This window comes from Atta colombica, unplaced genomic scaffold, assembly GCF_001594045.1.
Source record: "Atta colombica isolate Treedump-2 unplaced genomic scaffold, Acol1.0 scaffold72, whole genome shotgun sequence".
Taxonomy (NCBI): domain Eukaryota; kingdom Metazoa; phylum Arthropoda; class Insecta; order Hymenoptera; family Formicidae; genus Atta; species Atta colombica.
This window is the reverse complement of record NW_017259564.1, coordinates 498,747-509,467: the sequence shown is the minus strand read 5'-3', so window position 1 is coordinate 509,467 and position 10,721 is coordinate 498,747. Positions and strand designations below refer to the sequence as shown.

At 30.1% G+C, this 10,721-nt stretch overlaps 1 protein-coding gene across 2 annotated transcripts in view; it reads right to left on the bottom strand.

Annotated features, from left to right (window-relative positions):
* The window catches only part of LOC108692456 (serine/threonine-protein kinase Warts), a 31,683-nt gene extending 22,470 nt beyond the window's left edge, over nt 1-9,213 (bottom strand). The window contains exon 1 of one of the 2 annotated variants that reach the window (XM_018200704.1): nt 9,119-9,213. The gene's annotated coding sequence lies outside the window, so the exon portion shown is untranslated. Of the gene's footprint in view, nt 1-8,025; nt 8,569-9,118 lie in introns of those variants that run through there. The other variant, XM_018200703.1, reaches the window with a different exon arrangement.
* Between the last annotated feature and the right edge of the window lie 1,508 nt (nt 9,214-10,721).

Sequence of the window (10,721 nt, the reverse complement as noted above, 5' to 3'; positions counted from 1 at the left end):
TATATATATATAAATATATAAAAAATATAAATCGAAATTAAACATCAATGAGAATAAATCAAATTCAGATTGCTTTGTTCCATCTTTCGGTAAACTTCACCTGTCATTCTTTTATTCTCTTAGAGCCACAAAAAAACGTAAGCAGTAAAACTTAAACAATAAATGACCAATCAGGCTAAGTCCACAACTTTGCTTAAGAGGTTGTAAGTTAATGACGATGTATCGGCCACAGAACTTATGCAACTTTTAGGCAAAGAATTGGATCTAGCTTAATTCGCTTAAGTTTAACGGTTAAAACCTAAAGACACAGTTTAAAGAACAGAAATTATTGTCACTTAATTTCTTTCGACTTATGACTTATGACTTAAGGCCTCTTAAAGCAAGATTGTGAATCAAGATTAATTTCCCATTTTTGATCAAAGCAGACTTTGTGCTTAAATATTCGGTATAAATTTACATACATATCCAATTTACATACATATCCAATTCAGCAAATCGCGCGTCGAAATCTTGTTCACAATCATGAACAGAATTAGAGAAATAATATCATATATTAAATTGACAATAATATTAATTTAATAATATTGTAGTCAGGAAAAGTATATTTCTTAAATATTCCCAGATAGTCAAATGTCTGCAGTCTTCTAGCAGACTGTCAGCAGGTCCGAGCAGAAAATGACGGCAGTCATCAACTCCGTATTAGGCTTGTATTCTGTTAACATCTCCTGTCGATATAATGTGAAGGCAAATTGTTGGCAGAAACTGAGCAGACCCTGCCGACATTATCTGACGTTTGCAAATTCTGTTACATTTTTTCTAGCAGTCTGTCAACAGTATTATGTACATCTAATTCTATCATTTTGTTGGCATAGCCAAATGTGTAGCACATTAAAAAAAAATCTGCTTCTATAAACTTGGCTATCTGAATTTACAAGAACTTTACAAGAACTCTTTTATTACAAGAACGTATTGCCATAATTTAAATCTTATTGATTAATTATTACTCAATTGTCCTCCTTTTCTTTTGTCTCTCATAAATTACACACACACTTTACTCACATCACTCATTACGCTTGCAATATACTTACAATTTCTACAATTTGCCTAGCCTGACTAATGTCCGTCCTCGGACATATTAAAATATTGAAACACAATATTTGATAATATTTAATTCATAACAAATATAAAACATCAAAGGAATAAAATAATAATTTAAAAAGAGAAAGTTAAAAACGCACAGACAATCGCGTTTAAACTGTAAAATTTTAAATAATTTAATAATGCTTATCTCGATTTAATCTTTAAATTCATTACAGTTACAGTTATTCTCCTTGCCATAGACTCATTTTATCATTAAATATCTTGATAACTTTATGTATATTAAAGTCTCGTTCTTCATCCAATACGATATATCTATCATTTCTTAAATACTTAATAATTGAATAAGATCCTTTAAATTGCGGAATTAATTTTTTAGAAACTCTTAGCGTGTCAAAATTTTTAAGCATAACTAAATCACTTTCTTTATACTTAATGAATATTTTCTTTTTTGATTAAATAGTTCTCATTATGTCTTTGTGATTAAATTACCTTATCAGCAACTTCAAACTCGAAATATAAATTAATTCTAAATTACATTTTTCAATGTTTTTTTTATTGCTATCGTTATTTATATTTTCACGCAAATATGTTGTTATTTCATCTTTAATTTTATCTCGTTATTTAACCGAATAAAATTTTGCTAGGAATTTCTCCAGTACCTTTATTGTATTATTAAATGCATATTCAATTTCTCTTAATACTTTATACCAATATTTGTCTATTATCAATTAATTTAACTAATATTTTGGCGTAAGTATTTGATTAATTCTTTCAATCTATCCGTTAGTTTGAGGGGAACCGGTTATTATTAATAGATGTATGTTTTATATCATTTTACACAACGAAATTCTTGGGATATAAAAACAGTACCTCTGTCAGAAATTATTATTTTTGGATAACTGTAGTTATCAAAATAATTCTCTAAACAACATATAATTTTAGCAGTTGAAGTACAATAGTTTTAGTAGTATATAATTTTACATATTTATAGAATCAACAATCAAGAATATATATCGTTTAATAGTATGTTTTTTATCGACCATAATAATCTATATTTATTAAATGGAAATTTCCCTTTAGGAATGCTATAAAAACTCTTCTTTCACAAACAAGCATAAAAACAATACATTAAAAATAATTCCTGATATAATTTTCTATATTTTCTCTTAATTTAAGAAATCAGTGATAATACTTTTATGATAATACTCACAGTCTTATCTACACTTAAATAGCAAAATTCATTATGATATTTAAATAAAACATTGTGTTCCATAGATGAAAATATGTAAAATAAAATTTATTTTTTACGATAAATTTCTCGTTTCAAATTTAGAATCGTCTCAATTTTTCTCAATTTCCTCTTAATTCTGTAATTTTCTTTACTTTGGACTATAACTAAGTTAGTTAGTATATTCCAATAAATTATTCTCTTATTAAAATATTGCTTATCTGATTAAGCGCACATGATGGATACGAGAATCTGGGCCTCTATTCTCGAAAAATACCGCATACGAAAAACTAGAGAAATATTAGTATGCGATATTTTTCAAGAATATTAGAGCCCTGATATATGTTCTATGATGTAATCAAAATTTTGCATTGCCGAGTTATACGTTCACATCTTTTCACATCTTTTTTATTAAATGTTTCTTTCATACTTCATAATCAGTTATAATTTTGCTGTATTCCTTGCAAAAAAAATACGAAAATGATATAACGAATAAATTATTGCCAGAGTTTCTAGTTCAAAATTATGATAATAAGTTTTATTTTCAGTGGTCCGTTTAGAAAAATAAGAAATAGAGTGAAATTTGAAAAATGAACAATCTTTTTTTTTCTACATTAATATAGCACCATATCTCAAACATTCGCATTGCAATGTAATTCAGTTTTATTCTTAGGACTTTTAGCTATTGCAAAGTTTTCAATAAATTTTCTAAAACAAAAACTTAATTCAATAAAACTTTATATCGCGCACATTTTTAGGAATTGGAAAATTTTCTATTGTGGATATTCCTTCCACTGTAGGTCTACCATCTTTATAATTATATCATAAGATATTCTATCTTAGCACATAAAAATTTATATTTTTCAATCTTAATCCTATGTTATTTTGTATTAATAATCGAAACACTTTAATAACTCAAAACGATATTCTAACGTCTTTGATATCATAAATATATCATCTGAATATCGAAATATTCTCATTAATTAATTCCTTGAACACTTCATAATTGTTGAAAACTAACAGAATCTACTTTTAGACCAAAAGATATTCTAAGAAATTCATATTCGAATAGCATTACAAAAACTGTGTATTTTATCTAGAGACATGTGTATATGAAAAAAAACATTACATAAATCTAAATGTAAATAATTTCTTATTATTTAAAAGTGTTAATTGATATTCAATTCGGATAACTATCCCGTGCTAACTTCTTATTTAAAATACGATAATCGCGCACAATCGTAATTGATTATTTTTATTTTTATTTTATAAAATTATTAGGAACGCATATTCCAAATTACTAATCCTTATAATTTTTTTCTGTTCTCAATTATTCAAAATAATCTATAATTTCTCTTTTTCAAAATAAGAGTCTTCTGAGTTAAAAATAAAAAGTGAATCTTTAACTATTAATTGTAATTCGGTCTTAACCTCTGAAAATTCTGTCGTTCAGGCAATAATTTTCATAAAACATATGATTCAATTTTATCTTGTCGTAATTTAAAATCTCATCATTAATTTATAAAGTTTCTGTAATGTTTTGTTTCTGTAAATACCGTGTCATAACAAACGCCTAATCTCGAAAATGTTAAATATTAAAAAACTGCCTCAATTTACAGACAAATATGGAGGGATTTTACAAAACGTATGTATCGATAATAAACAAATGACTTTTGCTAAGATTATACGTTTTATACGTTATAACATATTAGTCAATATTAGACTGTTACAGCAGTCACATTATATAAATTTATACATTTTAATTTTTAACTTTTTGACTAGTAATTTTATATATTTATACATCTTTAATCTTTAACTTTTTGATTAGTAATTTTATATATTTATACAATTTTAATCTTTAACTTGGTGACTAATAGTTTTAATAATTTCACATATATTTATTAATCTCATAATCATAGTGACTGATGCAAGTAATTTGACACGCATCGTATCTACATCATACGTTGGAAGAATATAAGACCATAACGATGAGATCGTTAATATAGTCTTTAATAATGAAATTGCTTGTAGATCTGTAGCTAAAAGATTATAACTTATAGATAATCGTAATAAATTTCTCTATTAACCGATCGTTCAACCGATTGCGAGCAATTTCGTTTTCACCCTCGATTTATGAATGTGTTACATTGGATTCACGTAAGATACGACGAATTATATATATTTATAAGAATATTTCATTCCATCTTTCATACCGTTTAACTTAGTGACTATTCAAAATACACCTGACTTTTTCACTGCGTTTTTGCTCTGCGAATTTACAACATCTGATGATGGCACAATTATAATGTCGAAACATATCATGTAATACAATATAACGTTAAGTTTTTAAATTAAATTTATATTTTATATCAATTTATCAGAATGTTAAAACTTTAAACGTTTATTACACATATCTATATTCGAATTTGACTCTAATTTCTATATCCTTGATATTTCTGTAAACAAATATCAATATTTATAATATCACTAATGGTATCATATTCTTTTTTCTTTTTCTCAGTTAAGATTAAATTAAATGATTTAAGTACATCATGTCCTAAAACAATATTAGACAATATAGTATTGACATCACTAACAATAAAATTTTTTTTTTATCATTTCATTAATAGTAATTTGCTCTGATTGTGCTTAAAATAATTAATTTCAAATTATTAATTTCTGCGAATATCATAATAACCAGACCTTTCTATCAATTCATAATTTTTAACATATTTCTTTTTAATGAAATTAATAGAATTTTCAGTATCTAACAAAGCGTTTAACTGTAAATCATTTAACTGTAAATCATAACATAAATTATTGTCGCTTATCTTTAATGAAATGTCTCTTCTTTTCCCACTATGTGCTCGATGTAGTGAACTTCCTTTCCATTCTTATAATCTTCTTTTTTACGACATTACTTCACCTGATGTCCTAACTCTCTACATTTATAACAGAATCCTCGCTCTTGTTTATGATATTTGCAATCTTTAAATGCCCAAACTTATTGAAATTAAAACAACGAGCATTTCTTGGAACATAATCATTTCGATCTTCATCCTTTGCTTTGTGATGTCTTTGTTTCTAGTCCCACCTTGTCATTCCGTTTCTTGAAATGATTAGCTTCCAAACAAAGTGAAATCTTCTTGAAAATTTGCAGTAACACTGATGTTGAAGGAAAATTCTGCGTTCTCACATGATTTTGTAACTGAAAATCAGTAATGCCATCAATAATATAATCCACTAATTTTATCCTCAGAAATTCCTATTTTCACTTACTTCAATAATTATATTGTAATAGTATTCTGAAAAATTTCTTTTCATACGCTATATTCTTGTTTCAAATTGTTTCTCAGTTCTAGCTTATTAGATAATAAGTCAAACATTTCTTTAAGAGAGTTTACACAAAAGTTCTTCGCTACTACTGTCTAAAAATTCGTTCTGTGTAAAACCAACTTTGTATTTTTTCTTTCAAATGTAGAACTATTAAAATTTTAATTATTTTAATTATCATCTAATTCGTAAATGATTCATAATAATTATATCTGCTTTTTCCATTTAGTAAAAGATTAATTGATTCCATTAAAATCATTGTAATTTTCCAATCGTTTTTATATTTATCTTTTTACATTGTGTTCACTCACAATGGAGATGCTCATATAATTCCAATATCTTCTATCTCTTTCTCCAAAAGATCGCATAAATTCTAGCTCCGACATAGAATTTGAAGCGCTTACCTCGATTCGTTGTTTATTTGCTTACTTTTTAAAATTCCTGGATCTTCTTGTAAAATAATGTCTTTCAATCGATCTGCCTCCTTGAAAAATCCTTCCATCAATCTGGTTATTAATTTGATCTGTTGTTTGTTGATGCTTCTCTTTTGAGTTTTTGAACTATCTTGCGAATCAATGTCTTCAAGCATCAACTTCTGATCTCAGTTAATCTACTACCTCGAAGATCTACCTTCAATAATTTAGTTATTAATTCATTATTTCCAGAGATGGATAAACCCACATCTTTTAATTGAAGGATCGTGAATTCACTCCATGACATCAATCTGTCTTTAAATTTTATTCTTTCTTGCGAAAAATCGTAATAGGCAATAAAAAAAACTTGTAATTTTCTTGAAATCGTAAGAAATCGTAATCTCTTCAATTTTCACCAATTAACTCTTCGTCTTTATCCCACTTTTGAAATATTTGTCAAGAAAAGAGTATTTTTTAGGTATTTATAAAAACGTATCTCCATAACTCTTATTGATTATTTCATGATGGAATTAGAAAAATCTAATTTCACCATTAATTATCGCTTAACTGTCCTTTTTTTTGTCTCATAAATTACACACACATCACTCACATCACTTATCACGCTGACAATATACTTACAATTTCTACAATATTGATATTAATAATCATCTTATAAAAAAATTAACAATTTGATGTCAATAAGATTCTTAAAAATGAACAATTTTTAAATATAATAGTTTATGTCACGTATATACTATAGATTTTAAGCACTGACAGTGAATTTTATTACACAGCCTGTATACTTATTTCATCTTAAGTGCAACACGAACAAATTTATAGATACAACCAATACAACACCCGCTCCCTGAGCGTCTAAATAGCAGTCAAGTGTAATTCTTACTTTTCCAACCAATCACATTTAGCTACTACTTAGCCTCTCCGTGTTATTACTAGACACATCCGTAGGTGCTGAAATTGATGGTAGGCAATCAGTATAGTATGGATAAAGTTACATACAATACATAAAAATTAATTTCTTCCTAGCCTTGTTCTAAAGTTCTAATTATTGTTTTTAATTTCCTCTCTTTTGCTGTTTTAGTGTTAATATTTATTTTTGTGGAAAAAAAGTAAGAAAAATGAGTTCTTTATAGAAAAATGAAAGTGAGAGATATTTCTAAAAGAAATTTCTAGAAGAAAAGAAGTCGTTCCCATGTTCATAATTACAAATCAATGTACGAATGGACAATTATATAGTTGTATCGACAAGTCAAATTATAAAGTACAAATAATTATATTTATGACTACTAGTGTCTCACATAACAGATACTCGTATTAGTTATCAATTTATAATTACAATTTTACGTTAACGAGTTGAATAAATAAATATGTTTAAATCGTACCTATTAACATCATTTATAATAAATATCAATGTTAGTACAAGTAATTATCTGAGTATCGATCATGTAAACTTTTTCTCTAGAGCAGCAAAAAAGTGACCATTTATATATATATATATATATATGTGTGTGTGTGTGTGTGTGTGTGTGGGGTGCGTGTGCGCGTGTGTGTGTACATACTTTTTTAATATATATATATATATATACACATACATACAAAAAAAAAATCACTTTTCACATTTCCACCCTAAGGAAAAAATTCATGAGTGATCCCCCCTGTTCTTATGTTTTCTTCTTATAATAGCTATCAATATAAAATTGTGCGAAAAGAGAAAAAAAAACATAATTTTAATATATTTAATACAAATAAGCAAAGAAGATATTCGGTCAAAACAAATTTTGATGTCTAATAATATTTTTGCGTGAACCTACAATTTCCAGTTCAATTTTATTTATTTAGGAATATATAGGACAAGGCTATAAATTTGAATCTTGACAAGTGTAAGTCTAGTTTCAAAGCGCATGTTCCTACTTATGAGAAGATAATGCTTACAACACAAAGATTACTGTCAGTTAGCTCTGCCACAGATCCTGCCCAGCGTCATGGCTGAATAGATGGTGTGTAGCTAGTTCAATTCACAACACGCTTTGAGACTCAGGGTCACTTTTATTCGAATGTCATATACAACAATGTCGTATCACAACAGTATAAAGTTACGAACGATGAAATAACGATTAATAGCGAGAAGCGTAAGAACATATAGACGAGGGATACGAAATCGACACAGCGAATTCATCCGAATGACAAATGCTTTAGCTTCATGTCGTGAAGAGAAATCTTCCTCGGATGTCCACCTCGCGAGAACACTGATAAAGGATACGAGGAAACGGTGGACATCTCTCGCGGTCGATTTTCGGCATCTTCGCGCCGCGCGCGCGCACGCGAGGGGACAATCGACGGACAGCTTAACCTATCTCCAATGAACTGATGGTCCCCGTCCCACTGATAATACTGGTATCGAGAAAGAGATGACGGCGACCGACGGCGACAAAGTTTAGTGTCGCACACATGCGCGCGCGCGCGCGCGCACGCTCACGCTCGTTTATTCATGCACCGAGATGTTTATGGTACGGCGACGTATTGCCACTCGTCGCGGAATTCCACGGGATAGAACTCTCTTGACTAAGCAACGGCGGTGATGCGCGCGCGATTGTTAGCATTGGCAGTAGTAGTAGTAGTAATAATAGTAGTAATAATAGTAGTAATAATAGTAGTAGTAGTGATAATAGTAACAGTAGTAGTAGCAGTAGTAGTAATAGCAGTAGTAGTAGTAGCAGTAACAGCAGCAACAGAAGCAGCAACAATAACAGCGGCGGCGGCAGTCGTCCGTCCGAGCATATTCCCGTCGCGCTTTCTTACGTTTGCGCCGCGTGGCGAGCCATGTGACAAAACTATGCGATATAGAGCACGACGAATGTCAGCAATATATTAATCACATGTACCGCTGAGGTATCTTCTGATGCGCGCGTTTTATCGAACAGGCGAGGAAGCCTTCTCAACGAGCAAGCGTGCGACACGCACATTCATACATACATACATTCATACATACATATATGACATATATGCGCAACACGCGCGCGCGCACCTTCAATCTCCTACACGTGCGTGCGTGTGCGTACGGTCGTTCTCTCTTGTGCGCGCGCTCTCGCGCACACACCTTCGTCGCGGCCGACTTCAAATTCCGCCAGATTCCGCGGTGCTCGCGAGAGAACTCGCGATTCACACGCGCGACAACAAAGGCAGACACGGCCGTAAATTACTTGACTAACTGGCAGCCATTTTGAAGTGCCACATTCCTACATGCGACAACTTGGACGCTCTCTCGTAATATCTTATAATTTACAATGTATGAGGAATTATTTGCGCGAATCTATGCATAATGGTACAGAAGAAAATTCCTCTCTATCATCAATTCTCTGGTATAGATACTTATCATGGCCTATTGCGAGAAAGCCCGCGCTTGCTCGCGCTTCCGACTTTCATCTTATATGTATGTATATGTACATACATACACAGCGTTATAAATGCCTTAACGTGCGCTTTCATGCCTTCTCATTCCTTCTCAAATATTCGTATAACTCGTGCAACTTCGTGTTTAAGGCTTTTGTGACGCCATGTGTACGTATTCATACATTTGTATATGTATTTGTACAAGTATGTACACATATTCTGAGCAATTCTGAGATATTACCTTATTCTCGAAAAATATCGTATATCCTAAGAAAATTGATATGTAGATGCGTATATCATATGGTATTTTTGTACATTTTTGTATTCAATATTTTTTGAGAAACCTTTCGTAATATCACAGTCGAGGACTAGTATTTGATGACGAGTGGAATAATGACTGCTAAAGGTGTCATTTCATGAGACGCTGAAAAGCAGCTGTTAGATGTGGCGCCTGTGGAATGATCACGTGGTATTAACTTCGATGCTAGTGACTTGGGCTACGTTCGGAAACATCACTTATTGTTGTGTTTCGGTGACTTCAGTGAAGTTCAGTCAGTATGCAGTAGCGCAACTCTATTCATTATGTGAAGCCAAAATCATAGCACGCATGCGCAAGTTGAGACATTACATACGGTAACGCCATCTAAACTTTTCTCTCACTTATTCTTTGTGTTTTCGGTCTTTCTCTTAATCGTTGAAGTGTTGTGAATTGGCGGCAACGACAGTATTAAGTTCGTATGTTTTTATATCGATGATGTTTTGCAAATTGTTTTAGATATTGAAATAAAAAATTTTAGATAGTGAAGTAAAAAAAAGTAAAGTGAAGTGGATTATTGTAAAGTGAAGTACAGTGAAGTGAAATAAAGTGAAGTCAAGTAAAAAGAATAAAAAAGTGACAGTTATTCTTAAAGAGAATTAGTAGATCTGTACATATATATAGTACAGATTTTCAATTCTTTTACAGAAAACACTTTGATCTTAGCTCTGTTTCAGATATAAAAAGAAGATTGCATATCACGAAAGTGAGTGGAAAAAAAATTAAAAATAGAAATTAAATTGTTCAATAAATGAATGTCCTGGAAATTTTTAGAATTAGAAGAAAGACATGTATTTAAATTTCCTAAAGAATATGATAGGTATACCACATATATATATGTATATATAAAAATATTTTCAATTTTTCAATATTATTTGTAATTATGTATAAATACGTGTTTAATATTTTTTTACATTAATAA